Source organism: Thamnophis sirtalis, unplaced genomic scaffold (assembly GCF_051295495.1).
Source record: "Thamnophis sirtalis isolate CommonGarterSnake01/CBP01778 unplaced genomic scaffold, rThaSir2_p1.2 scaffold_1, whole genome shotgun sequence".
NCBI classification, from domain to species: Eukaryota; Metazoa; Chordata; class Lepidosauria; order Squamata; family Natricidae; genus Thamnophis; species Thamnophis sirtalis.
The window spans coordinates 31,519,197-31,546,191 of NW_028261381.1; the positions used below are offsets into that span (position 1 = coordinate 31,519,197).

Consider the following 26,995-nt stretch of genomic DNA (forward strand, 5'->3'; position numbering starts at 1 on the left):
AATAGCAAAGCACTTTACAAAAATCTCTACATTTCCAAAAGCTCATCATATTGAAATGTTTGAAGGAATTGTACTGTATTAAAAATGAAGCCTCACTGGCTACCAAATACTTCATCTGCTTGATATATCTCCCATTTATTGTTCAAGCTTTGATACAATGTACACATTCTTGCCTGCCAGTAGCAAATGGCTTTCTTAGATATAGCTCTTGGGCACAAGTATCTTTTTGGTTTTTCTGGAGATCTCCATGAGGTGAAAAGTAATATCTACATCTAAAATCATATGGAGTTCTTGGTGCCCTCTGAGCTTCAAATTTTTCAAATCACCCATCAACAGGCAGAGAGTGGTAAATAATATCTACATATCATTCAAAAGAGACAATCAAAAAGCCACAGAATGAAATGTGAATGGCAAAAATTAAAATGTTTTATTTATTTTAAATAATTAAATAGAATTGTTAAATTGTCCCACAACGAATTGACCATGAGTTGGCCAATGGCGAGTTGTCCTGCATCAACTAGCCCGTGGCAAGTTGGCTGGCTGTGGCAAACTGGCCATAGTGAGTTTGCCGTAATGAGTTGGCTGTAGCAAGTTGTCCCATTTCCATCCAAAACACCTCAACAGCAACCAAAATCCAGATGAGCAAAAATTATCAACAAGATTAACATAGGCCAATAATCAAGGCATAAACAAATTAAAACAATCAAGGAGCTACCCACTCAGGCAAACAAACTAACCAAGACCATTCCTACCAACATTGACAGGGCAGGCCACTAGTATATAAAATGAGAGTAAACCTCACTCCATAGTAGCTCTTAGTAGATATTACCTTGTTTGATAATAAAACTTCTGCAAGAAAATAACTGCCCTAGTATCCCCCAATCCAATCCCCATGCTCCCAGTCTACTATCCCAGCTGCCCCCCTGTATCTTAGAGACCCTACAATTGATAAATTTAACCAAAACTTACATGTAAATTATATTAGAGGAAATTTGAGATTTCATTGCTTTCTTCTATAGAAAAGTCTAATATATTTACACAAATCATATGAAATTCAGAGGACACTGGAGAATATCCTGGTTAAACATAAGGAGGGATATCATTTTTACAGATGCCATTAAATTCTGGAGGAGTTTTAAACATACACAAAGGAAACTGCTGCATGCCTTTTATATAGAGTACATTAACATAATCTATGCTAACTCCCAGTGGTTTGCATCCATAAACTATAACCATATTTAAACCATACAAAATAACTTCATAATACTGAAAAAAATCAGCCAAAAATAGCAACCCATAATAATAATAAAGGTGACAGCCATGCTTCAATCTTTAAATGCCATTCAGAACTATTTTGTTTTTACCAACTCCTGGTGGCAAGTAAGGAGAATACTAACCTAGTGAGAAGGGAAAGCACGTTTCACTCAGAAGGCTTGGAGAAAAATGGAAAGAAAAAACTGATCCATTCTCTGTTCTGAATTAGCCCAGGTTGCTGGATTTATTGAAAGTATTAGTCATGAATAATAGCTGGCTACTATGTACAATCTAAATGTATGTCTCCCATACATTCACTTAATAAGCTACATTCTTTCCTTCCAAAGGGATTCAGTGTGTTTATTTGCAATTTATTTAGCAAATTAGCAGATGCTCAATAATTGTACTTGGCAGGACAGTGATTTTCAAATGATTTTTAAGTGCATCCCATTTCATTTTGAAACTGCTGGTTTAGGTATGAAATGGGATGTTTTAACTGTAAACCCTTTACAAACTCATATTAAAATGAGCAGCGCCTTTTATGGAGGTTTTTTTTTGTGTGCTCAAAATTATACCCAGCAGCAATTAACATTGGAGAAGAATTAGGTTTGACACAGTCACATTAAATAAATGAAACAATTTGTACATGACTATTTACTTGTATTTATCAGGTAACAAGTGACATATGTCCAAGTAACAATGGATGAATGCTTGGTGGGAATCAAATTTTCCAAGCATTCAGTTGTAAGTATTAGAATATCTTTAAAATATTTAAATATTTTAAATTCAAATATCTGCATTTTCATATCAATGGTCCCTGATATAAGCTTATTCAAATGCAATTCTGAGCCAAGAATTGCATTCCATAATGTGTAGAAAAAAATTGTCTCACCAGCACATTAGTCCAGAAATGCAAATTAGACTAACTGACTTAAGGGCAATCAAATTAATTTGTCACCATCCGAAAAACAGGTTGTGCTTCTTTTACCTTATTGGGGAACCCAATAAGGGTTGATATACTGTTATATCTCTAAGAAATGCTGTCTCTTGCCCAATCTTACTGTCTTCTACTTTGTCTCACCTTATGTACAGCCCCTTTACATTCTCCATAGTGAGGGGGGAGGAGTATCCAGAATGGGTTGACCTTATCCTCTCGTGATTGGATTGAGTCAGATAAGCTCTTTGGGCAACGCCCCCTGGCACCAGGAATCCCCAGTTTTTCTGACTCAATCAATCGTGAAAGGTTGCTCATTCTGGATCTCCAGCAATTTACTAGGATTTAAGGGGAATTCAGTTGGACCCGTCGAGCTTTGCCTCCCTGGTCCGCGCACAGCCTCCTCTTGCAGGATTGGGACTGCCACTAGCCCCCTGGGGCGGCATGCTGCCCTGGCCACTGAGCACAGCTGAAGACACTCAGTGAGGACCTTGGCCGGGCAGCAGGAGGACGGGCAAAAGCCTCTAGCAGGCAGCCCTGCCGCTGAGGCTTGTAAGTCGCTGGAGCGCTCTGTTGCTCCCCTCAAGGGTTGAGCGACAAACCGGGGCTTCCAAACGCCCTGGAGCGCCCGTGCTGCCTCCACGTGGCCAGAGGATCGTGAGGAAGCCGAAGAAGCCGTTCCTGGCCACAGCAGCATCGGAGAAGAGGCAGGAGGAAGAGAATCCGGCTGGGAGCGCGCGTGGCAAGCTCCCTGGAGCACAAGCCGCTCTTCAGGCACTTTTAAATTTCGCGCCCCTTTGCAAGCCAGTCGGCGCCATTTTGAAGCCAGGAGGACCCATATGGTCCAAGATGGCAGTGCCCAGCAGCTACCAGGAAGGAGAATCCCAGGCAGCTGCAAGTATGGACTGCAGCCGCACTGGAGGGGCAGAAGAGCAAGCATCCAGGTCAGTGGCTTCCCCAGAGACTGCCCGAGGAGGGGGGGGGGGAAGGCTAAATGCAAAACCAAGCACCTTTCCCCCAGGGCAGATCCAGAGGAAGGGGGTGGTCACAAGCCCTCCAAGCCCTCTAAGTACGAGCGGAGGAGGCATAAAGCTTTAGAGAGGCTCTGCAAGAAGGCTGCCAGCCATCAGGCCACCCCAGGCAAAGGGGGAGAAAATCCAGGCACTCCCTTATCCAGTGGAGGCTCAGTGGAGAATCCAGCCCTGCCAGCAAGGATCCCTATAGACACCTCAGGACTTTGGGGCTCTACTCAGGGATGGCAATCCCCTACCACTCCTACTGTGGGGGCAGCCTTGCCTACTGGACTCCCCCTCTTGGGCAGTCCCCATGCTCAGGGGGGCATCAGCCCCAGCCAGACACCTCCCACAGGGCCCCCCAACTTCCAGGAGTTAATGATGCAGACTTTTCAGCAATACATGGCAGCAGCATTCCAACAGCCACAGCCTCAGGGCCCCCCCCCTCCAACCCTCCCCCCAGGGCTCCTGAATTCCCAAAAGCCCAGGAGGAATAGATTCACAGCTCCTCAGATTCATCTCAGGAGGACAGTGACAATGAAAGTGAGGAAGGCGAGATCAGGGAGTTCAAGCTGTCAGAGGAAGAAGGAATGCCTCCTCCTAAACCTACATTCACTGGGTTGTTCCGGCCCTCACTGTTTAAGTCCCTGCTCTTCAAGGCCAAGGCAACAGTCAAGCTAGGCAACAGAGCAGCGGAGGCCACACCTCAACTCCAGGGCTTCTCAGCGGAGAACATCTTCGATGAGCAGGCCATCGAGGCAGACACTGTTCCTACGCCCAAGACCTTCCTCGACCTAGTAAGGCGCCAATGGGCATCTCCTACAACTGGCCCCTCACCCTCCTCTTCAGACTAAGCTACTTGCACAGCCCGCCATAGATGATCCAGTCGTGGCTCTTCATACATCCACCAACATGCCTGGGGAGCCAGAGGATGCCTTGAAGGTGGAGGATAAGAAGGCGGACCTCACCTTGAAGAGGGGTCATCAAGCAGCGGCCTGGGCTGTGAAAGCATCTACCACAGCCTCCTTCATCATCAGACCATCCTTGCTGTGGCTGCAGGAGCTACAGCAACGCACCCCCATAGCAGGTGCCCGGTCACATCAGGACATCAACATGCTGGCAGCGGCCATCCAGTTCTCATCAGATGCCACCCTGACTGCAGCCTGATTTGCTTCCAGGGCGATTGCATTGTCGGTGGCATCACGCAGGCTGCTGTGGCTACGACAGTGGCAGGCGGAGGTTTGTCACATAGCGGGGGTGGACAACACCAGGGCCGACTGGCTCAGCCTGGCTTCGGCCCCCTTCACAGGGGACTCTTTGGCTTGGCTCTGGACCGGTTCCTGATTGAGAACAAGGACAAGAGGAAGGTCCTGGCCACTGCCCAGAAGAAAGGCAACTTCAGGTCGACTCCATAAGGAGCAGACGCTCCTTCTCCCGGGGTCAGGACTCTGGTTCCATCTTTCGGGGTCAGGACTCCTTTAGGGGGTCAGAGGCAGGGTTCTCTGGAAGCAGGCAGTACCAGGGGGGATTCCCTGCTAGGCAGAGGTACCCAGACAGACAGCAGAGAGGCAGGCAGCAGAAGCGGCCCTTTCGAGGGGGCGGAGGGGGGGCGCTCCTTCTGCAGAAATTAAAGCTAGGCCCAGCGTTCTCCCCATTGGGGGGTACTTAGCGCACTTCGCCGACCGCTGGGACATCACCTCCTCTGACAGATGGGTGCAGAAGACCATCAGGCATGGCCTTTCACTCGAATTTCTTTCCAGTCCCCTGAGCTTCTTCCGGATATGTCCGGTTTCTAAGAACCCGACCCGGAGGTTGCTGATGCAGGAAGCCATCAAACACCTGTTGGAGATCAGGGCGATCCAGCCAGTGCCTCCAGAGCAACAGGGTCAGGGGCACTACTCCATTCTGTTTGTCATCCCCAAGGCCTCTGGGGGCTGGAGAGCAATCCTTGACCTGAAATGCCTGAACCGTTCCATTCGCTATAGGAGGTTCAAGATTCACTCCCTGTACTCTATCTTGGAGGGGGTTAGACAGGGAGACTTTCTCACTTCCATAGACCTCACTAAGGCCCATCTGCACATTCCCATTGCCCAGGATCACCGCAGGTATCTCAGATTCTGCTACATGGGACACCACTATCAGTACCGGGCCTTCAGCCCCAAGGTATTCACGAAGGTAATGGGAGCGCTGGCAGCACACCTGAGACAGGTCCCGGTGCGCATCCAATGTTACCTGGATGACCTGCTTCTGCAGTCATCTTCCTTTAGGGGCGCCCTGCAAGACCTAGACGTCACCATGACAGTCCTGAGGGACCACGGGTTTATGGTGAACCTAGCCAAGAGTCACCTCCACCCCTCTACTAGTCTGATTCACCTAGGAGCCAGAATAGACACCCAGGCGGGCATGGTCTTCCTATCGCCTGACAGACAGATAGCGCTTAGACAGCTAGCCTCCTCGATAGCCAGGAAGCGCAAGGTGTCCTTAGCCACTCTATCTAAACTACTAGGCACCATGGTCTCCACCATTGGCATCGTTCCGTGGGCTCGTCTCCACACCGGAGATCTCCAATGGTTCCTCTTGCCATTCCAGCGAAGGCGCACGAGCTGTTCACAGACCAAGGTACTTCTCCTGGTAGAGGTCTCCCGCTCCCTGACTTGGTGGACGTCCCCAGCGATCACGAAGGGCGAGACCTTCTGGACACCAGACCGCTTGATGGTAACGACGGACGCCAGTCTGAGTGGGTGGGGTGCCCATCTGCTGGCTCAGATGGTGCAAAGACAGTATCCCTGGCCGAAATCTGCAGGGCAGCCACGTGGGCTTCCCCCTCTCCCTTTGTTAGAAACTATAAGTTGGACTCCTTTGCCTCAGCAGAAGCCTCGTTTGGCCGCAGGGTGTTGCAGGCAGTTCACAGGGCAGGACCCACGCCTCAATAGGCCTGAGTGGGGGACACGGGGCCTCAGGGGTCTCCCTCTCTAGGGACGTGCAGGCTTTGGTACGTCCCATTCTGGATACTCCTCCCCCCCTCACTATGGAGAAAGGGCGTTGGTACTTACCTGATACGCCTCTTCTCATATGGGGGGAGGAGTATCCAGTCCCTCCCTGACTGTGGTTGTACAACTAAGTGTTATGTTCATTGTTTATGTAGTTATATAAATATTGATGTTGAAGACAATAAAAGCTAAAAACTGAATCAAGAGTCTGGAGTGAATGATGCAACGAGTCGGATAGAGCTCTTCATCATTAAAACTGGGGATTCCTGGTGCCAGGGGGCGTTGCCTAAAGAGCTTATCTGACTCAATCCAATCATGAGAGGATAAGGCCAACCCATTCTGGACATTCCTCCCCCCACTATGAGAAGAGGCGTATCAGGTAAGTACCAACGCCCTATTTCACTAGAAATACTTTTACGTGATTATTTATTAACTGACTGTGCCATTTTGCTTGCCAGAATTCAGAATGACATATACAGTCAGATGAGTAAGAGCAGAAATGTAAAATGCAATTTTTCTTAGATTACTATATGTTCTCTCTAAAGCATCAAATTAAACAAAGTATTGTAATATGGCAGATCAGACTTAAACATCTATCACATTTCTTATAGGTATTTAAAATATTTTAAATTAAAGTTACTTTATCATCAGATTATTACCATAGTGAAAGATAATTAAGGTGGTTCATTTATTTATTTAATTCAGTCTAGATAACTAGATAGTTTGCATTTTTAAAGCAAACTTTATATAACAATAAAGTACCCTAGAGCTTAACCAGCACTATGCTCTAAAACTTGGGAGGACAGCTGTGATTTCAATGATTTTCTGAATGCCATAAGGGTGAATCGCTGGGGAGTTGCTGTACCAAATAGGCAGTTATTGAGACAGAGAAGGTACACTTCCTCAATTCCAACAGATGGCATAGTATTATTGAAGGGACCCAAAGTGCATCCATTCTGCTTGATTGTACTAAACAGCCAGAAACAATTGGACATAAGCAAAATTAGCCTGGGCTATTTTATGAAGTGATTTATATGCGATACCTTGAATTGCATCTGGAAACCAAGCAGTAACCAGTTCAGCTCTGGGTCACATGGGCATAGTGTGGCATACCCTTCATTGTCTACATCACTACTTTCTAGACAAAATGTACTTCCTTCATAGTTTTCAAGAATAGGCCCACATAAAATGCATTGCAATAGTCCATTTGTAAAGTAATTAGGGCCCGAGGAACTATCTGAAGTGCCTCCTGATTCAAGAATGAACAGAACTGTACATCAGTGATGAGTCTGAGGGTGTTCCCCCCGCCTCGCCCAAATCCAGGGAAGAATCTGTATAGCCTCTGGATATATCTTCTTGATGAGAGGAGTATTCAGAATGAAAACAAATGACCTAATCATATGTGAAAGGAATCATTAAAAAAACCTAGTCATACTTCCTGTATTATGTGGCAATTCAAATTAAATAATCTGGCAGAAAGCTACAGGTAGTCCTTGCTTAACAATGGTAATTGGGAACTGATGACTCTGTCACTAAGTGGCGCAATCGTAAAGCACATCATGCGTTGGAAGTTCCTTAGTTTCCCCAAAATAAAACCCAGTCTTATATTTTTGGCTTTCCCAGATCCCGCAGAGTACATCTGGATTGTGTGCCTTCCCCCGCCTCCTGCTTGGACAGGTTATCAACTCACCTGTGCTACATGGGTTGTGGCTGCGGCCAGACACCATCAGCACACACACATCACCTCCTGGGCTAGCCTGCCCATCCCCTTTGCTAGGGCTTATTTTGGGGACAAGATTTATATTAGGCAAACAATTAAAAATCAAGCTAGGGCTTATTTTGGGATAGGTCTTATTTTCGGGAGAACACATTATCACTACTGGGAAAGTTCTAATTTACAATCAGAATTGGCCTTCCTGTAACACTTGAACAGAAAATAGTTTGATCAGAAATGTTTTCAATATCTTTTCTGTGAGATTCTTTCAGAGAAGTGCAAAACATTGCTAATTGAACAATCTTAAATTCAAAACACTGCATTTTGAGATCAAAACAGTTTCAAAATGTTTGCAAACAGCCAATTTCACAGTTGAAACAAGCTATTTACAACTCAGAATGAGGCGTTTTGAATCTGAAATAGTTCACATTCAAAACATTTTGCACACATACTTCTTTCAAATATTTCAAAATGCTTAATCATGATAATAAACATTTTTTCCATGGTCAGCAGAAATTAAATCTCATTTGATGGCATACTTCTTGTCCACTACTTGTCTTCTCTTCTCAAAACTATCTCTTCTCAATACTTTCAAACCCCATGTATATGTCAACAGTCCTTCACTAAAACTGTTCCAATTTGTCAGAATCTGATGTCCAGAGCTGGATTCAATAAAATTGGAGTCTTACCAACACAGTATAAAATGAAATTATTATTTCCTGTAATTCAGACACAATGCTTCTGTGGATGAACTGGCAATTATATCAAATTATTGTTTTACGTTCATTTTGCAACCAATCATTTATTCCAAGATCTTTTTCATTAATACTATTAATAAATCTAATGGGGTTGTCCTCTTCTCCATCTTATATAATATCTCCATGAGACCACTAACGGAGCCAATTGGTTTGGGCTTCATTATTAACTATACTGTTAATACCTAGCTTTACGTTTTGACCCAGGCCAAGGTGGAGATGTTGTAGAAATCCCAATGCATATAAGCAATTAAAAGCTTGCATGGGAAAAACAGGTTGGGACTGATCTCAGTACAACAGAGTTGCTGTTGATATAGAATCCCTATGGGTTCATGCTGTGAACAGGGCTACATTTCCTCTGAAAAAATATTGGTGTGAAATCTTGATGTTCTCCTGGATTCAAAGCTCCTGCTGGCACAGCAAGTAGAAGCCATAGCTCAGAAACTGTTCAAGTAGTTTTGGCAGATCAGTCAGCCTCATCACTTTAAAAATGCTTCATTTAAAAAAAGTGCAAAATTTTAAAATGTCAAACATTTTAAATCTCCATTTAGTATACCTAAAAACATGTTTGCATTATATACACTAATTTGTATGTCATTTTACTTCAAACAATAATGCCCATAGCAATCATTTATTAAACAGATAATTGGAGAAAACACCAGTTTTGTTTAGCATAGGTTCCTAATGAGAGATTGAGTAAATTCAGTCCACTGACATTCAATTTGTATGGGTTTTGATAAATGTCCTTACTGAATGACTATTAATAAATAAGTTCAAGAAATCATTCCTATCTACTCAATAAGCAATTCATCATTTTAATGTGTTTTAGTCATTTCAAAGTATTACTTAGAACACAGCCTGACAATTCTGTAATAAGACCAGCAATTCTTAATAATGCATCAAATTATTTTACCAGCATATAAAAACATGTAAAGTTAGTGCCACAGTTTGTAACTATTCAGATTCCTAGTGTAGTGCAGTTAAATTCAGTCTCCATCAGCTTCTTATAAATTACTAATATCCTGCGAGAAAGTCAGAAGATAATCTACACTAGCAAATGATTTTATTGGTTTATATTGAGTAAATTTCTTTTGATTGGATAATGGTAAAAAAAACAAAGAATAAGAATCACATCTTTTTTTCACCCCTGAAATTGATTACTCTGCCTATGATATGATAATGACCTGTTTCCTTTTTCTCCAGTCTTGCCTTTTATACTATATACACTGGACTGCCATTTAGCATACCTCAAAATAAAACTTTTCTATGAAAATGTGGATACTTTGGGCACACTGCTGAACTGGCAAATATTGAGCAACTATTATTGTTGGAGATTTTCATTAAACGAAAAAGGTAACTAAGCAACCAAGCCTCCTCTAAATAAAGCAACATCTCAGCTAAATACATTACCAAAGCATCAAGCATTAAATCTATATTAAATATGAATATAAAAATAAATTCCACATAATTAAAATTCTTTGCCTTAAAATATTTTCCTGAAAAGGAGAACAAATATAGTAAGGAAAACAATAACTGTAGAACAAAAAAGGGTAAGAAAACACATGTAACAATTTTGTGACACTGACTCTTTATCTCTTTCAAGTACTAGCCCTCTGAATGGCATGATTAATGTTGTGAAACACATGTACAGATAGAAGATATTTATAGTTTGTAGTTACAATCCATATTCATCATATGCTAAATAAATAAATAACTATATATACAGAGGTGGTATTCAGCTGGATGTTTGGAGAACCGGTAGGAGAAATTTTGAATAGTTTGGAGAATTGGTAAATACCACCTCTGTCGGGTTCCCCCCCCCCATCTATTCTCTGCCTTCCGAGTTACAGCTGATCGGGAGTGAAGGGGGATTTTGCAGTAACCTTCCCCTGGAGTGGGGTGGAAATGGAGACTTTGCAGTATCCTTCACCTGCCCCGCCCACCAAGCCATGGCCTGCCCACCAAACCCCACCCACAGAACTGGTAGTAAACATTTTTGAATCCCACCACTGTATCTATATTGGCTGGGGAGTATATCCACCAAACTTAATATGAACTATTTTTAAATAAAAATACTTAAGTTGTATTTTTTTTTAATTCAAAGAAAACTGTCATACTCAAGGCTTCAGGAAAATGCTACATGATTCAAATGTATCAATTTCATATGTTTCACAACATAAGGACTAACATCTCTCTCCTAATCTGTTTTTAAGGGTTTTCTAGAAATAGCTGACTGTATTTTATGTTAAAAGTTTTCTGCACAAGGATTGCTTTTTAAAAATTGCAATTTTTTAAAATACAAATATAAAGAAGCCAAATGAAATAAAGCAATAGAGTTATACAACTCTATAAAGAGATTCCATGGGTACCATAGTTTATTTTCTTTTTCAGTCTCCAATTCAGGGTTTTTCCTTGTCCACGAGGAGGGAAGGAGAAAAGACAACATGAACTTGCAAAATTGAGCTACCCAAACAACACAAGAGTCAAAGCAGGTTAGCATTTGGATGGGACACAACAGATTAGAATGCGATGTTAAAAAAAGAGAAAAAAATAACATCCTGGAAGAAGAAAGTGGCAAACTTCCACATTTTTGATTCAACTTGTGAGATAGAATCAGTCAGAGCCAGGAAGATGCAAGTTACCCTTGGAGGTGAGGCTTTTATTACTTTTCGTTTTAAAAAAAATACAAGGGATTTTGTTTTCATTTTGAACATATCTTCCTATTTTTCTTCCTCCTTCCAGCTAGCATCTAGGATAGTGATGGCGAATCTTTTCGGTACCGAGTGCCCAAACTGGAATGCATGTGCATATGTGTGTGCACATGCGCCGGAGCACCAGAAACCCAAAGACCAGCTGGCCTGTCTTTTAGCCAATTTTTTGGACATTTTCTAGGCCATTTTTGACCCCCCAAAAATGGCCCGTAAAAGGCTCCAAAATGGCCTGAAAAGAGCCTGAAAATGGCCCCCAAATAGCCTGTCTTTTGGCTGGTTTTGGCCATTTTTCGGGCCATTTTCTGGTGCCTGTGAAGACTGGCTTTTTTGCACTGGAAACCAGAAGAGTAGCTGGTGATGGCATGCATGCCCACAGAGAGGGCTGTGAGTGCCACCTCTCTGGCACACATGACATAGGTTCGCCATCACAGATCTAGGATCTTTACCTGCCAGAGTCTGGGGTCTTTCAGATGCCTGTGCTTTGCGCTGTCTACTAAAACTTATTTCTAGTTTAAGGAAAAGAAAGATTAGGGGTGACATGATAGCAATGTTGTACATTGGGACACTTGGAGAGGGTATAGCTGACATGCTCTAGTGTATTTCTCTGACATTCCATCTGCTTTTTCTAGACATTGTTGTTTGTCATTTACTTTTTAAAACATTTTTCTCCTCTTTCTCCTCCTTTAACTACCATCACTGCATAATTTTCCACTGAACCCTTTTAGAAGCGTATTTTGAAACGAATGATATGGATTTTTCCTAAAGAAAAACTGGGAAGAAGGGGTACCTAGGTATATTAGTTGCCATTCACCCTTCGTTTCCTAAGTGCCAAGCAAACTATAAGGCTTTATTCATGAAACTGCCAGCAATTTAGTTTGATGTGAAAAATTCACCTTTTTCAGTAAGGTCCATTTTACCAAGAGATGAATGTAATTTGATATGACCTTTGATGACCCAGAAATGTTAATGTGCTGGTAATATTATATCATTAGTGAAATACGTCACTGTCATTTTTAAATATCTGAGATTCAATTAAAATTTTCTCAAGCACTAATCGAGGCATCATTGATTAGGAAACCCGTGAAGGAAGTACCTTTAAAAAGTGTTGAAGCCAACAAGCCTGGGGAATATGTTTCAGCTCTTTAATTTATATTTTTATTAACCAGAAACCAATCATCAAAATACTTTATATACTCAAAAGTTCAGAAGATTTAGTGTAGGGTGGGTAGATATTAAAAGGAAAGTGTGATGAAATGTTGTCCTGATTCCTAGGAGGGAAGGAAGGCATTCCCTCTCTCGTGGGAATCCAGAAAACATTCCATCACAGAAATAGACAATTCAACAGTGAGTAATTATGAAATGTGTCACTTCCTGGTTGTAGAGACTCCAAGTACTTTGTTATAAGAAACTGTGACAAGCAAAAACAGCACTTCTATATCACCAGCAGGAATATAATACTTGCACCACATTTAGGTGCTAGCTATTGGATGATCATCATAGGTAGAGGTAAAAAGTCAGTACTTCATTTCAGTTAAACATTCTGCTCAGTTGGCATTTTGACAAATGAAAGTATAATCTAAAAATTTCAGACTTTCAGATCAGATTGTAGCTGAAAAAATTCAAAAATTTCTAATCAGGAATGATTAGGTGATTTGCCCTCATCAGTAATCAGCTTTAGAATAATCCATGGTTCATGAATGAGAATATATACCATTTTCCTAAAGAGGCAAGCAACTACTGCAGATCCAATATTAGATTACATTTAATTCATATTTAAAACTGGAATAATTTTTAGTCCCCACTGAGCCCAAATTTTCAGAAAATATTTTAAACTGACACTAGTGCTTAATTATAGTCAATAAAACCTGGGTTTTCTATTAGTAGTGATTACAATCTTTTGACTGTCTTATAAAGAAAAGGATTGACAAATCTATATCTACCATGCAAATTCTACTTTTACTTCTACCATTACCTGTCCCCTAAAATATACTGCCTATTCTACTATAGATGGCACAATCCAAAAATGTTACAATTGATATATAATTGTTTTTTTTCTGATGATGTTTGACTATGTTTTGAAACAAATATATTGTTCTACTTTAAATCTAACTTTGCTGCTGGCTGAATTCTTTTTTTTTATATGCCGTGTAATGAAAACATAGACATAACCCTACTATATCATTAAACCTAGACCATATATCTGTTCCAGAACAAACAAAGCAACTTTCTCAAACACCTATTAAACAAACAATGATTAAAAGGGAAAAAAAACTTAAAGAGGTATTTTCCAAATCTATACACAGCAATTTTGTCAACTTCAGAAAAATCCAACTGGTTCAAAATGTTTCAAGGTTTTTCCGTGTGCAGCCAAAGAAAGAAACATGGAGCACATTTCATTACTTCAGCTGTGTACCCAGTTGCAAGCAGCCAAGTGACAAAGCTGATGGACAAGCAGAACAAGTTTGATGCTAATTAAATGGCACTGGCTAGTTTTTTTTTTTCTGATCCAAGTCAAGATTCTGGTTTTCAAATCAAAATATGATTTGGGATCACATTATCTTAAAAATACCCTGCTTTCAAATGTTCCTCTCTGCATCTCCAGTTACTAACTAAGATACTGCTTTACACCCCTTAACCAGATGACATTAGATATTCAGTGAAAGCTGTTACAGAGCCTAATTCAGCCAAAAAGACAAGTGCTGAGTTGGGGAAGGTTAGTTTTTCCTTTCCATAATGGTTTCCACTCTCCTCATACAACTGCATATTTATAGCATGCTAGGGTTCAATTCCTGGGCATTCAAAGATATTGTGTGTGTGTGTGTGTGTGTGTGTGTGCGCGCGCGCATGCATACGTGTGTGTATGTGTGTGTGTTTGTGGGGGGGGGCATTCTCTTCTTCAAGAATGTTTATTATTATTATTAAACTTCCCATTCTGGCCTTGATATTTCCTGGAGATTTCTATATCCTGCTTAGCTTTTCAATTTCAGCTAATTCAGATATGTGTTGCCACATGCTGGATTACAAATATGTTAAAAGCAGCTTTGATTGTCTTACCCTAGGATACATCTGTGACTCTTGTGCTATTTGCAATTGTAAAAAGGGAGGTAGGCTGGGACTTGAGGAAATAAACAAATTAAGTCATCAGCCTATGAGTTTACCATGTATATCCTACAATCTTTTTGATGGCTGTTTATGCCCATCTGGAATGCCCGAGTAATAGTGGTTTGACAGTCAATAGTTACTATTTTATAAAGTATTCGTTTGGTTCACTATCTCAGACCTCTTTCAAGTAAGGAAGAGGCTAGCTTTTAAAATAAATGATGCAGAATAAATGAATTTCTATTAGATGCCTGAACATTTTTAAATGGAAATTGATTGATTAGTTCAAGCTAATAAATGAAATTAGCTAAAATTCCTCCTAGACTACATTTGAAAAACTGCCACTGCTGGATTACAATGTCACAGTGATAGCCCGAACTGCAAATGGCTCACATTTACTATACAACATAGAGAAAATAAGTCTCTCCTTCACCTGGTCACTCCCCTCCTGTCCATTATACATTACACCTTGTGATTCCTGCCTCTATCACCACCACCTCCTCTTCAGGGATGACTTTTACTTCAACCACTATGATTCTGACCGGTCTCCTTCATACTGCTATGGTTCTTTCATTTCACAGCATACAGAATTCAAATTATGCAAGGCTGGCTTCAGTTTTATTGGGAGTTTCATTTCTTTTCTGAGCTGAAAGAAGAGCACTTGCCAGAACCTTTGCCGTTACCATTTTTGCCTCCTACTCTACAGTAAAGTAATGGCAACTGCCAATGATAGCTCCAACTTTTTTACCTCGATCATATGTAATAGAAGTCAAATGGCAATAACCACAAAAAGTGTGGTGGCAATTCCCTTATATAGTATTGACTATCAGGAATTAAATAGAAGGTAAATTAATGGTAACGAAGGGAAAGTAACCTGCCCATTCCACCTCAGAATTTTAGATGCTTGTATGGTTAAATGTGAGAAACTTAAAACTTCAGCCTGCACATGAACATTACATAAGGAGAATGTTCTGGTTGCTGCTACAGGTTTCTGTGGGAGACAGCAAAGGGAACTGTGTAATTTGCTAGCCCCATTATCATAGACATTGCCTACCACTGGGAAATGCAGGAGTGCCTTCCATTAAAAACACTGTTCTCCTGGCTTTAACAAGCACCTGCTTTTTTGGAGTATCATCTGTTTTAAATATTACAAAAACTTTTAGTTATCTATTTGGTTTACTCATTTTCTGGAATCTAGTTCTTCAGAGACACTGGTTGCATATTCCATCAACAGCGAACCTCCTATCTTGTAACTGACAAGTATTCTGAACAATCATCCCTGCTGAAATCAGAAAACTAGTGCCTCAAGTCATAGTAGCTTCATTTTTCATGCACCCACAATTAAGGAACAATACTAAATAAAATGCAACATCAAGAAGTTAATACGGTCCAATTTAAAATCACAAGTAAAATAATATGACTATCAATAACCCGAATGATTATTGAACAGCACAATACCATAACAAAAATGTGTTGATCTTTAATTTAATTAGTTTCTTTAGTTTAGTTCATGTAAATTTAGTTTAGAATGTAAATATAGCAAGTCACTGGGTTAAGAATCAGTTCTGTTTCTAAGTCTGTCTTTAATTCGAATCTGTATGTAAGATTATTTAGTCAAATGTCTGTCTCACTATGTAATCAGAGAAAACTGGGAACATGATGTACTCAAAATGGTGAATCCTTGTCTCCGTCCTGAAGAGGAGCTGCTGAAGCCATACTTTCAGGAACCACTGAAAACAGGCTATGCAATGTATTTTAAAAACACACACTACTTTGGGACACTCATGGAAACACTGCGTAACTTCAGCGGTTATTTGATTTTGTGAGGGGAAATGGTATGCACCATTTTAAGACAGATCTCATTGCCAGTTGGGCATCCACCATTTTCAGTGGGATCTTGTTGTCAGTCAGTCATGTGGCATTTTGAGTACTGCAGGCAGCCTATTTGTAACTAGGAGTTTTTCCCAAGTGGGAGATTTGTAACCTGCAGATTTCCTGCATATATTGCATGTACTGTTAGATATTATATAAAAGTTGTATTTCATCAGCTAGACTTTTTTCTGCATTATACATTATAAACAGAGCAATAAATAACAACGTACATTCAACCTTGTCAAAAAATGCAATCCCTCCAACTTAAAAGAAATTAGGAATTTAGCACTGTCAAGTTTACTGCATTTGTTTAGTACAGAGAGCACCATTCAAATTAACTTAAAAGAAGTCTACATCTACAAAAGTTTATTGTTACATAATTTATGTACAATTATATTTATTCCATTACATTCTTCATTAGCTTTACTTTTCTCTGTATTTCATAGCTTCCCAACTTTTTTAAATATAACCCTAATAAGATCTCTAAGAGTTACTGTATTTCAAGTAAAACCAACAATTCAGAGAAGATAGATGGTTAAGAAATATGAAATATAAATAAACAATTCACTTTTGGATAAAATTAATAAAAATAAGACAAAGGTTAGCATTGGTAATATGAATGACAAGTAAGAATAGGAATATGTAATTTTGGAAAACAAATTAAGAAAATATGGATAGCTACTTCCCAATCAGATTACTGCAAAGCACTTGGGGCCATCTTGAAGACAACAGCAATAGCAATAGCAGTTAGACTTATACACCGCTTCATAGGGCTTTCAGCCCTCTCTAAGCGGTTTACAGAGTCAGCATATCGCCCCCACAGTCTGGGTCCTCATTTCACCCACCTCGGAAGGATGGAAGGCTGAGTCAACCTTGAGCCGGTGAGATTAGAACTGCTAAACTGCAGATAACAGTCAGCTGAAGTGGCCTGCAGTACTGCACCCTAACCACTGTGCCACCTTGGCTCGGGGGGCCATCGGGGGGCTGCAAAAGGTCCAAACTGTGCATCTTGTTCTGAGCATCCATAGTTCATCTGTATTACAAAGCTATTGTGCAAGTTGCACTGACTTCCAGTTGTAATTCAAAGTTCTGGTTATCATCTTTAAAGCCATATTTGGGACAGTGACAGGTTATTTGTGAGTCTGCCTCTCCCTGAGCATTTCTGCCTACCCTACTAGGTTAGATAGGATGGGCCTATGCCCGTGATGGATAACCTATGGCAAGAGTGCCAGAGGTGGCACGAAGAGCCCTCTCTGTGGGCATGCGCACCATTGCCCCAGCTCAGCCAGCTGGTTGTCTGGTTTCCAAGGTTCGCGTGTGCACTGGCCAGCTCGTTGTCAGATTTAGCAATAGCAGTTAGACTTATATACCGCTTCATAGGGCTTTCAGCCCTCTCTAAGCGGTTTACAGAGTCAGCATATTGCCCCCAACAACAATCCGGGTACTCATTTTACCCACCTCGGAAGGATGGAAGGCTGAGTCAACCCTGAGCCGGTGAGATTTGAACAGCCGAACTGCAGAACTGCAGTCAGCTAAAGTAGCCTGCAGTGCTGCATTTAACCATTGCGCCACCTCGGATTTCTGAGGTACCCATGCATGCCAGCTAGCTAGTCATTGGGTTCTTGGTGCTCTGGCATGCACACACGTGTCTTCCAGTTTGGGCACTCTGTGCCTAAAAGATTAGCTATCACTGGGCTATGCTATAGACCCCTTCCCTGAAATGTGTTCATCAAGTAGGAACCTGGAGGCATGCTTTTTCCATAGCTTCCCTAGCTCTTTGGAACAATCTCCCACCTGAGATAATAGTGACCCTGGGTGGTTTACAATTGTTAAAACATTTAAACAGAGCATACAAGAAAGAGAATAGCACAAGACAAAGGAACAGTGATGGCTAAGAAAATAAACCCAGGGGGGAACAGAAAGAAAGGGGCATCAATCACAAAAAGTTAGGCTTGTAAGGCTCTTCAAGAAATCACTAGGGTGGATGATGTTTGGATTTCATGGGGAACCTCATTCCAGAAGGTAAGTGCTACTATAGAGTAAGTGTGCTTCCAGAATCCTGATAAGTGGCATTGTGTAATTGATGGAACCCAGACGGCATTAACCCTGAATTGCTTGAGTAGATACGATGGGAGACAAATCCCCAAGTACCCAGGCCCTATGCCATATAGGGTTTATAGATACCGTGTTTTCTCCAAAATAAGACCTGGACTTATTTTCTTTTGGGCTTGAAAACAGCACTGGGGCTTATTTTGGGGGAGATCTTATTTTTTTTAAGTGCAGGAGGTGGCGATTGCAGGGCCGACGGGAGTAGGAGCATAGCTCCCCCTGGCCCCACCTTCTCCATCTCACTGTCTGCTTGCCCTTGGCTGCAATGGGCCAAGCTCTTGGCATGCCCCAGCCTCCACTCAACCTGCCTGCTGGCCCAGTTTCTGCTGGGACACTTCTCAGCCATGGCACCTCATGAGGGCTCTTTGCCCTCTTGGCAGGGCAGGTGGAGACCGGGATGTGCTGAGAGCTTGGCTCCTATTGAGCCTGCTGGCAAGCAGACAGTGGGATGGAGAGGGCGGGGTCGGTGGTAGCTTCCCAAACAATTTTTGCCCAGATGGAGATGAATCTTTTTGTCTGCTTGCAAAGGAGGCAGTTTGAAACCAAGCTTTGAGTCTCTGTCATTTCTCCATCCAGGCGAAAAGTTCTGCCGTGAGCAGCTCCACCTGCACAATGAGCCTCCACCTGCATGACACAGTAAGCGAGTGCGGGGTGCATGGGACACCTCCATTCCCCTCCAGCCCCACCCTAGCTTGATTTTCACACCTGCGCCTTACCCCACCTCATACAGCCAAATGTGGGCAGAGCTTAACTAGGGCTTATTTTGGGGTAGGGCTTATATTAGGTGCAGGTGTGAAAATCAGGCTAGGGCTGGTTTTCAGGGTAGGTTGTATTTTCAAGGAAACACAGTAGCAACCAGCACCTTGAATCACATCCAATGTGCGGTACTTTGAGCCTTCCAGAAGACAGTGAAGACATGTTTCTTCCCCCAAACTTATGACTAGGATGGAGTTGAACTGGGGGTAGGCGGTTTAGTTCTACTGGTTGCTATGTCACCTTTGTGGGAAGGGTACGTCGTTTTATTGGTTTTGCTATGAATTGTGAATTGCCTAGGATTGCTATATGAGATTGATAGCCATATAGATTCTTCAAATAAATAAAGTGGGAATTTCACATTCTGTGAAAAACTCTCTGGTTTTTTCTTGTTTGGGGTTTCGCAAAGAGAATTATTTTATATAGATAAAAAATGTATAATCCTGATATTAAAGTACAGCTTGAAAATAAATGTTTTATATCAATTTTTGGAGTATTTTTATATTCTAAAATGAGAAGATGGAGTAATATGTTGTTATATAATCTACGTTTAATAAGTTCAAGAATTGAACTACTTTTATATGGCCATTATACAAATCCCTTTCCCCCCTCTTTTTTGCCTTTATTGTTCCCCCTTTGGTTTTAGTTTATTTTCCTATCAGCTAGAAAAACTTATGGAAAATCACAATAAAATTTATCCCATGCTATGATTAAAATAGATACAAAATATTTTACTAATGGTACATAACTCCATTAATTGCAAAAATAAACAAATAAAATGAAAATGCTTGATGTGTTATTATACAAAATGAATATGCAATGGTCAAATTAAAAAATCTTAAAAGTCCTGAAAAAGTACAAGCAATTATTCAAAACATTTTAAAGTAAGTTTGAACTGAAACTTACATTTTTTCTTACTAGAAATTGATTCAGAGCATATAAATAAAAATATAACAATTTATTAAGAAACCTTTAGATCAGTCTTGGAAAAGTTTTTACTGACTTTTCTATTCTCTTTATTTCTGATTTCATTTTTATTTTTCCTTTATGTAACTCTGAACCTACTTTTATTTCTTAAGATGGCATAATTAACTTATTTATATACATTTAATTAATTTTAAATTTATGATTAAAATGTTTTACTTCACTTTAGTCCTTGAAATATGTATATTGTACTTTTGTTGTACTATCACCGACTATTCTTTTATTTTTTTATTCAATAAAGAATGTAAAAATTCACATACCTATATATAATTTTGCATTTTGAAATCCAAGTCAGTGTCCATTTTTTAGCAATACCCACACTACAATTTTCTGATGGAACACCCTGTTACTCCAAAGATACTCCTAGGTCTCCTCTATAATTTCAGTAGGTGGCAGCACCTGGCTAGGCTCAAAAGCTAAGCTGGGTTTGGCCTGGTCAATACTTCAGTCAAATGCCCATGAATCAACCTGAAGATTTTTCTTATTCCATTCCATTCCAAATTTTTTTGCATCACCTTAGAATTCCATATGCCCTGATTTGTTCTCACAATATTTTTTTAACTTCACCATACTATATTAGTTTGTAATTAAATTAAACATATCAAAAACTTCAAACTGTCACTAAGAGTATCTAAACTAGGGTAATCCTCTGAATAGGAAATGTTGCTATTATTACTGCAGTTAAGGAGGAGCCCAGGTCAATAGATCATTATTGCATTACTTTTGTGTATTGACTTTGAGGTGCCTTGAAAATTCTAAATGGTAAACATTCAAATCCAAATCTAGATACTAAATTTAGTTATAGACTTCTGCATTCTTCCCCTCAGCTACTTTGCATTTCCAATTAGCCTAACCATGTCTTAGATGTTCAATTTCTCAGATATCTCCCCCCCCATAATTCTCATTATACCATCTAACTACCAGCCCATAAATAGACTAATCTCTCTCTTCTCTTCTTAAATGGCCTTTTCTCATTCCATTTAATCCTCCCCCTTTCTCTCTATTTCTGTCATTTCTCATCCTCTATCTAGTTTCCATTGAGTTCAATGGCAACTGCACACATTTTAGCTTTCACTCTTCAGGCTAGTTATAACAGCCTGACAAAAAGACATGAATGATACAAAGCTTTCACACACAAAAAGAGGAGCCAGAGCAAAGTAATCCTCTCCAATCCCAATTGGATAGCCTCTTCTGACATTTAAGTGAGTAGGTAATTGAACTACCATCAACATACCCCAACCAATGTATCTTGGTAGATTTTTCTTTTTAAAATTTTAGAGATACATAAAGATAACCCTTGTGATGAATGATTAAAAAATGACTGAGAAACTGCTTGGATTATTCAGCTTTTAGTATTATATCTACTATCTACTATATCTACTATTCCCTAGGATAAAAAGAATAGTTTACTATATTACAGATTAATGTAACTATTTTCCAAGAATGTATTTTACCTTTCAGTACAGAGATATTCTTATTCAATTGTTCATACAATACAAATCTTATTTTCAGATCATTTTCCTCAAGCATTCTGGGGGAAATTCTATTTCATATATCATATGAAAAGGAATTTACATTACTTTAAATGCAATGTTTAAATAAAGAGAGCAATTTAAAATTGAATATATTCTGTACTTAGGAACTTTATTAATGACCCTACAAAAAGGTTCTAAGACTGCCTTTGAGTCTTAAGAAGGAAAAAAGGAAGGAGGATTGATGTTACCTTACTGCCACAATAAACTGGTTAGAGTAACTAATGTGTATAGGGAGATTTGAGAAGTCGTATTACAAGATATACAGAGTTTTATCTGACCTTTGCGGGTTCCATAATTGCTGTAACCATACCAGATGATGGTTAAAGGGAAAAATCAAATAATCTGGGAAAGGGGAGGGTGATACATACATTTAACAGTGCAGTACAATGACTTAGTACTATGTTAAATACGTTTCTACCCTCAGCTAATTTCCCAGTTATAGAGTATATTTTATGTGATTGCACGCTAAATTGCAATCATTCAGTTTAAGTATTCTTGTTCCTAGGGTTATATTAGAGCAGACTGCTACATATGCCACCTTGAGCTGAGAAATGACAACATATAGATGCAACATTTTTATAATTTATAAAAATATTTGGGTACTTAAAAGATCTTAGTAATCACTGCAGCTGAAAAAGCTTCAAGGTTCTAAATTTTTTAATATATATATATTTTATCTCATTTTAGTAATACTTAGTCTTTAGCAGACAGGAAGAACATACTGTTTGCCAAATCTTTTGCTTCCCTTTACTAATTCTATATAACTATTGTAAACATCCATTTAAATGTGCTGGCACTTGTGATCCTTCCTCAGAAGACAAACGTATCAATTATAAAACCTTACATGTGAAAGAAGAATCCAGAATATTAACAAAACACAGTGCCATTATCACTATGTATTGAGCAAAGCAGATATCCCTCTAAATATTTTGCAACATTTATTTTCAATAAAAAATAGTTAGCCATAAATGTTATTTAGTATGTGACACTGCAAACCTTTTAAAGCTTGAATATATAATCACTTCATCAAAATAACTGCAATACCTGCTGAGATGCAGAACACCCTGTCTAACTTTTCTGAGTAGATACCTTTTAATTAAATGTAATAGCCAATTCACCATGTCCTGTATACAAAAACTGCCCCAAACATGTCAGAACAGCAGCCTATATGATATGTTCTGGGATTTGCTTTGGCAGCTACTGCTGTAGTTTCTTCATTACTGAAGCATTGTAATTATTTCCTTTCATCTGCCAGGCTTTTTTTTTTTTAAGACAAACAGAAAAATCTACTTTTAGACCATGTCCAGACACGTAGATGATTCCCCTTTACCTACAGCTAAACTATTCTGCTTCAAACTTTTAATCTCTTCCAACCTAAGATATCGACCCAAACACACACACCCCATATCAAATTAACTGGTGTTGGCAGCTCAAATAAATGAACAGCCATAATCCACAGAATTATTAGATGCAAACCTGGGAAAAAGATATCTTGCCAATTGTTCTGTCCCATTGCTCTTCAGTGTGATTTCAAATGGTAATTGACACGCCCAGTAATTTAGCTGTACCAGACAGTTATCTCTGGCCCATCATTAGGACAACACAACTTCTCTATTGGGTAATCTGATAGGTATTATAAGAGGTTGGGGTACTTGCAGCTTAGTATTAACAAGAAGAGGTTCTAATGCTCTGTAAGCGCTCCACAAAGATACCATGCAGATTAATTTTCTGACAACGGCATTTAATATTTAAAAAACCCCATAAAGCGTTCTTTAGCACAATGCAGATTTAATGTTTTCCCTCAATCCACTCTCTCTGAATCTCCCACAGTTTCCCCAGCACTTAGTTTCCAAAGCTCTGCTTCGAAACATATAAAAGAATGCCACAGCACTAACCTGGATTATGTTAGAATAAAACTTGGCATAAATACATTTGAAAGGGAGGGGTTAAGCAAGCTGTACCCTTGCTAAGGGGGATAGGCAACACAGCAATCATTTTTGCCTTCAAAACCAGTCTTCAAGTAATAGAACATTGTCACTAGAATCTAACCTGATCCTACGTAATGCATGTAGTACAGACAGTGCTCCCACACATTTCTGCAGTAGTCAGAGATGCTGGCTGCTAGATAGATGGTCCGGTGACCTTTGAAAGCTTGGACAAGAGGAACCGATCTATTGCAGCTGGCTTTCAAGGCATTCTTCACATTCCTGCCCTATCTGAAAGCTCCAGGAACAAACAAGAGTCTCCCCCTCCCCAACCAATAAAGCTCATAGGCACACACCTGCCTCTTAATCTGTCCAGAGCACCACCAGCTTCCATACACACACACAGAGCTGGGTTACACTCCTCAAATATGTAGCCAGAGCTAGATTACCCCATTGCTCTTTTTTTTGTCTTCTCCCTACAGGGCAACTGCAGAGGGGCAGTAGTTGAGGTCTACTGAGAGAAGACATGCTAAAAGCTCTCAGTGGATTTGCTCCCCCAACCGGGTTGCAAGTAGTCTAACAAGCAAATGAGAGAAAATACAAGACTGGGCAAGGCTGAATGAGGAGAGGCTCAGCAGGTTAAGAGAGAAGGAATCAGAGGGCCAAAAAGGGGGGGAAACTCACTAATAGGGAATCAAGAGGACTGGAATAAGCCCCTTTAGAAAAGAAAAAGACTAAAGAAGTAGAAAATTTCTACACTGGCAAACTGAGAGAAGGCAAAGATGAAGGAAGGAGCAAAGCTTGTAAAAGCATTTAAGAGAGATGCAAATAGCCAGGGAAAAACTAAAAGGGTTTTTATGTAGTAACATGGGAGGTTTAAGAAATGTGGAAAAAACCTAGGGAGTAAACTAACAAAATGCAACATTTGTAAGATAAAGAGTGACCATTTTCACAGAAATCATAAGCTATTCATTTTAATTCAAGGACAAAGCTAAAGGGGGGGGAGCAATGCATTTAAAACACTGTTCACTGGGTGAAGGGCATTAGGTAAGCCTCACTTAAAGAGAAGGGACAGGAAGCTTTAGGAGAGATAAATACTATTATACAATATAAATAATACTATGTAAAAATGTAGTTTTTACTGAGGCAGCTTTGGACGATTCTGAGGGAACAGCATTTAAGCGCAAAGGTAGAAAAGGCTAAGTAAAAGCTAGGAGAAAGGTACAGTATTTTATTTAACACAGGCATCCAAATATGCAAGGGCAAAGGAGACAGGAATAAAAACATCTGCAATAAAGGAAGTTGATTTTAAAAAAAAGGGAGAATATTTAGGTGGAGCCCCTTCACAGAAAAAAGGGAGAAGACAGAAGACAAATATTTAGAGTGCAAAGCAGATTTATCATTTTGACACAGAAGGAAAAAGACACCGAGAGGATGCACTACTGTGGGAAGGAAGAATAAAAAGCCGGGGGGGGGGGGACTAAAACGGCAACCGCGAGAGGGACTGAAACGGATAAGTAATGCGCAGGCGAGCCAGGGAAGGTAGTGACTAAAGAAGAAGAAAAAAAGAACTAATGTGCTTCATTAGAGGAGGCACGATTATTGGGAGTTAGACAAGTTTCTTTTCAAAGTGGAGGGCGGCAGAGACCCGAGAGACGGGGAGGAAAAGTTAGCAGGAGGCGAGAGAGGAGGCAGCTAATCCATCCAAGCGGGAGGAGGAAGTGGAGGGGCAGGTAAAAGGCAAGGAAAAGAGCGGCGGCAACGGGACGGAGGAGGGCAGGATCATACAAAAAAAAAAAATAGACTCCCACCTCCTCAGCGGGATCTCCGGCAGGCCGTTCCCCCCGAGCCCCCACGCTGCTCTTCGCACCCCGCAGCCTCTCCGGTGCTCTTTCTCCCCGCTCGGGAAAATGAGAGAGAGAAGCCGGGAAGAGTCACTCACCGCCTTGACTGAGCCAGGAGCCCCTCCCCCGCCGGCGCTGGGTCTTCGTGGGCACGGAGGGGCCGCGGCCGCCCCGCCGGGAAGGGCCCTACCCCGGGGTGTCCATGGTAGGCAGACTAACGTGCCACAGCCGAGCAGCACAAATTCTTCTTCCTCCTCCTCCCTACTCCTCCTCCTCCCTCGCAGGCTCTCCTCCCGCTTCTTCCCGCCCCTCGCGTCCTCCTCCCCTCGTCAGACGTCAACAAGGCGCCCTGCCCTATGCCTCGCTCAGATTGGCGGAGCGCGCCGCAGCTCGGATCCCCATTGGGCGCGGCCTCCTGTTAAACGGGCCAATGGCTGCCGCACCTGCGGTTGCTAAGGTTACCGATGCTGCGAAGAGACCGACCGAGCGGGTACGTAGGGGAGCTGCAGTTCCTTCAGGCGAGGCGAGGCGAGGCGAGGCGGGGTATTTTTCTTGGGGGCGGGGGGAGGGGAGGGGGGAGGCGGGTCGGTGTGTTTTGTTGTGTACGTGTGTGCGAGGGACACCGGCAAGGACTAATGTGTGGATGGAGAAGATGGAATGGGAGGTATAAGCAAATGGCTATATGGTATAGGAAGGGGAGGATCCTACATAGAAGCACTGGGGGAGACAAACTTGATTTTAGCGCATCTGTGCCCTAAGTGAACCCCACTGGTTTTAGTGAGATTTGCTCTTTAGCAAATCACGCCAGTGGAATTGCAGTGTTTTCTTTTTAGCGCTCTCTTGTTTGCTCATACATATAATATTCTAGCTTCCAGAAATATTTTTAAAAACCTAAATAACATTTCCTCCTAATTATTATGGGGGGGAAAGGGGGGGAGGTGAGGTGAAGATGGCTTTATCATAGGACACTAAACTTGGTTTTCGGGGATTCCCTTAATTGCTAAAATTTTGTATCGCTGCTTTTTCAACAGAAATGTGTAATGAATGTTATGTGTAATGAATGTTTACCACAACTTCATCACTTTTTATTCTGAGTTGGCAATATCCTAATAAGACAGTTTTGCCATCTTACAGTTTTAATATATATTGAAATTAGTTCAATTGTTGTTGCTGTGGAGTTAATAGATGTTATTTTGAATACATGTATTACAGGCTCAATGTATATGGATGCAATAAATCATTCATTCTTACTTTCTTTAATTTCCAGTACTGACTCTTAAAAACATATTCCTGAGATATTCTGTTGCAAATGAATCAACTCTCAAGTGCAGATTTTGAGCATATTGAATCTTTTAGTTCTAACTATATTGCAATTACTGTGAAAAGCTAATTGTTAAGTGGGCAGCTGTATGTAACAGTTATACTGTAGGTGTGAAGGATAATTGCATATGTGGATACTTAACAGGTCATCTAAGATGTTGGAACTATATCTATTTCACAGGG

The 26,995-nt window shown here is 40.8% G+C and overlaps 1 protein-coding gene across 4 annotated transcripts in view; it reads right to left on the minus strand.

The window, feature by feature from the left end:
• Positions 1–25,764, minus strand: part of PKP4 (plakophilin 4) — a 139,695-nt gene extending 113,931 nt beyond the window's left edge. For 2 of the 4 annotated variants that reach the window (XM_087710262.1, XM_087710248.1), the window contains exon 1: positions 25,591–25,764. The gene's annotated coding sequence lies outside the window, so the exon portion shown is untranslated. The remainder of the gene's footprint in view (positions 1–25,590) is intronic. The other 2 variants (XM_087710253.1, XM_087710268.1) reach the window with 2 other exon arrangements.
• Between the last annotated feature and the right edge of the window lie 1,231 nt (positions 25,765–26,995).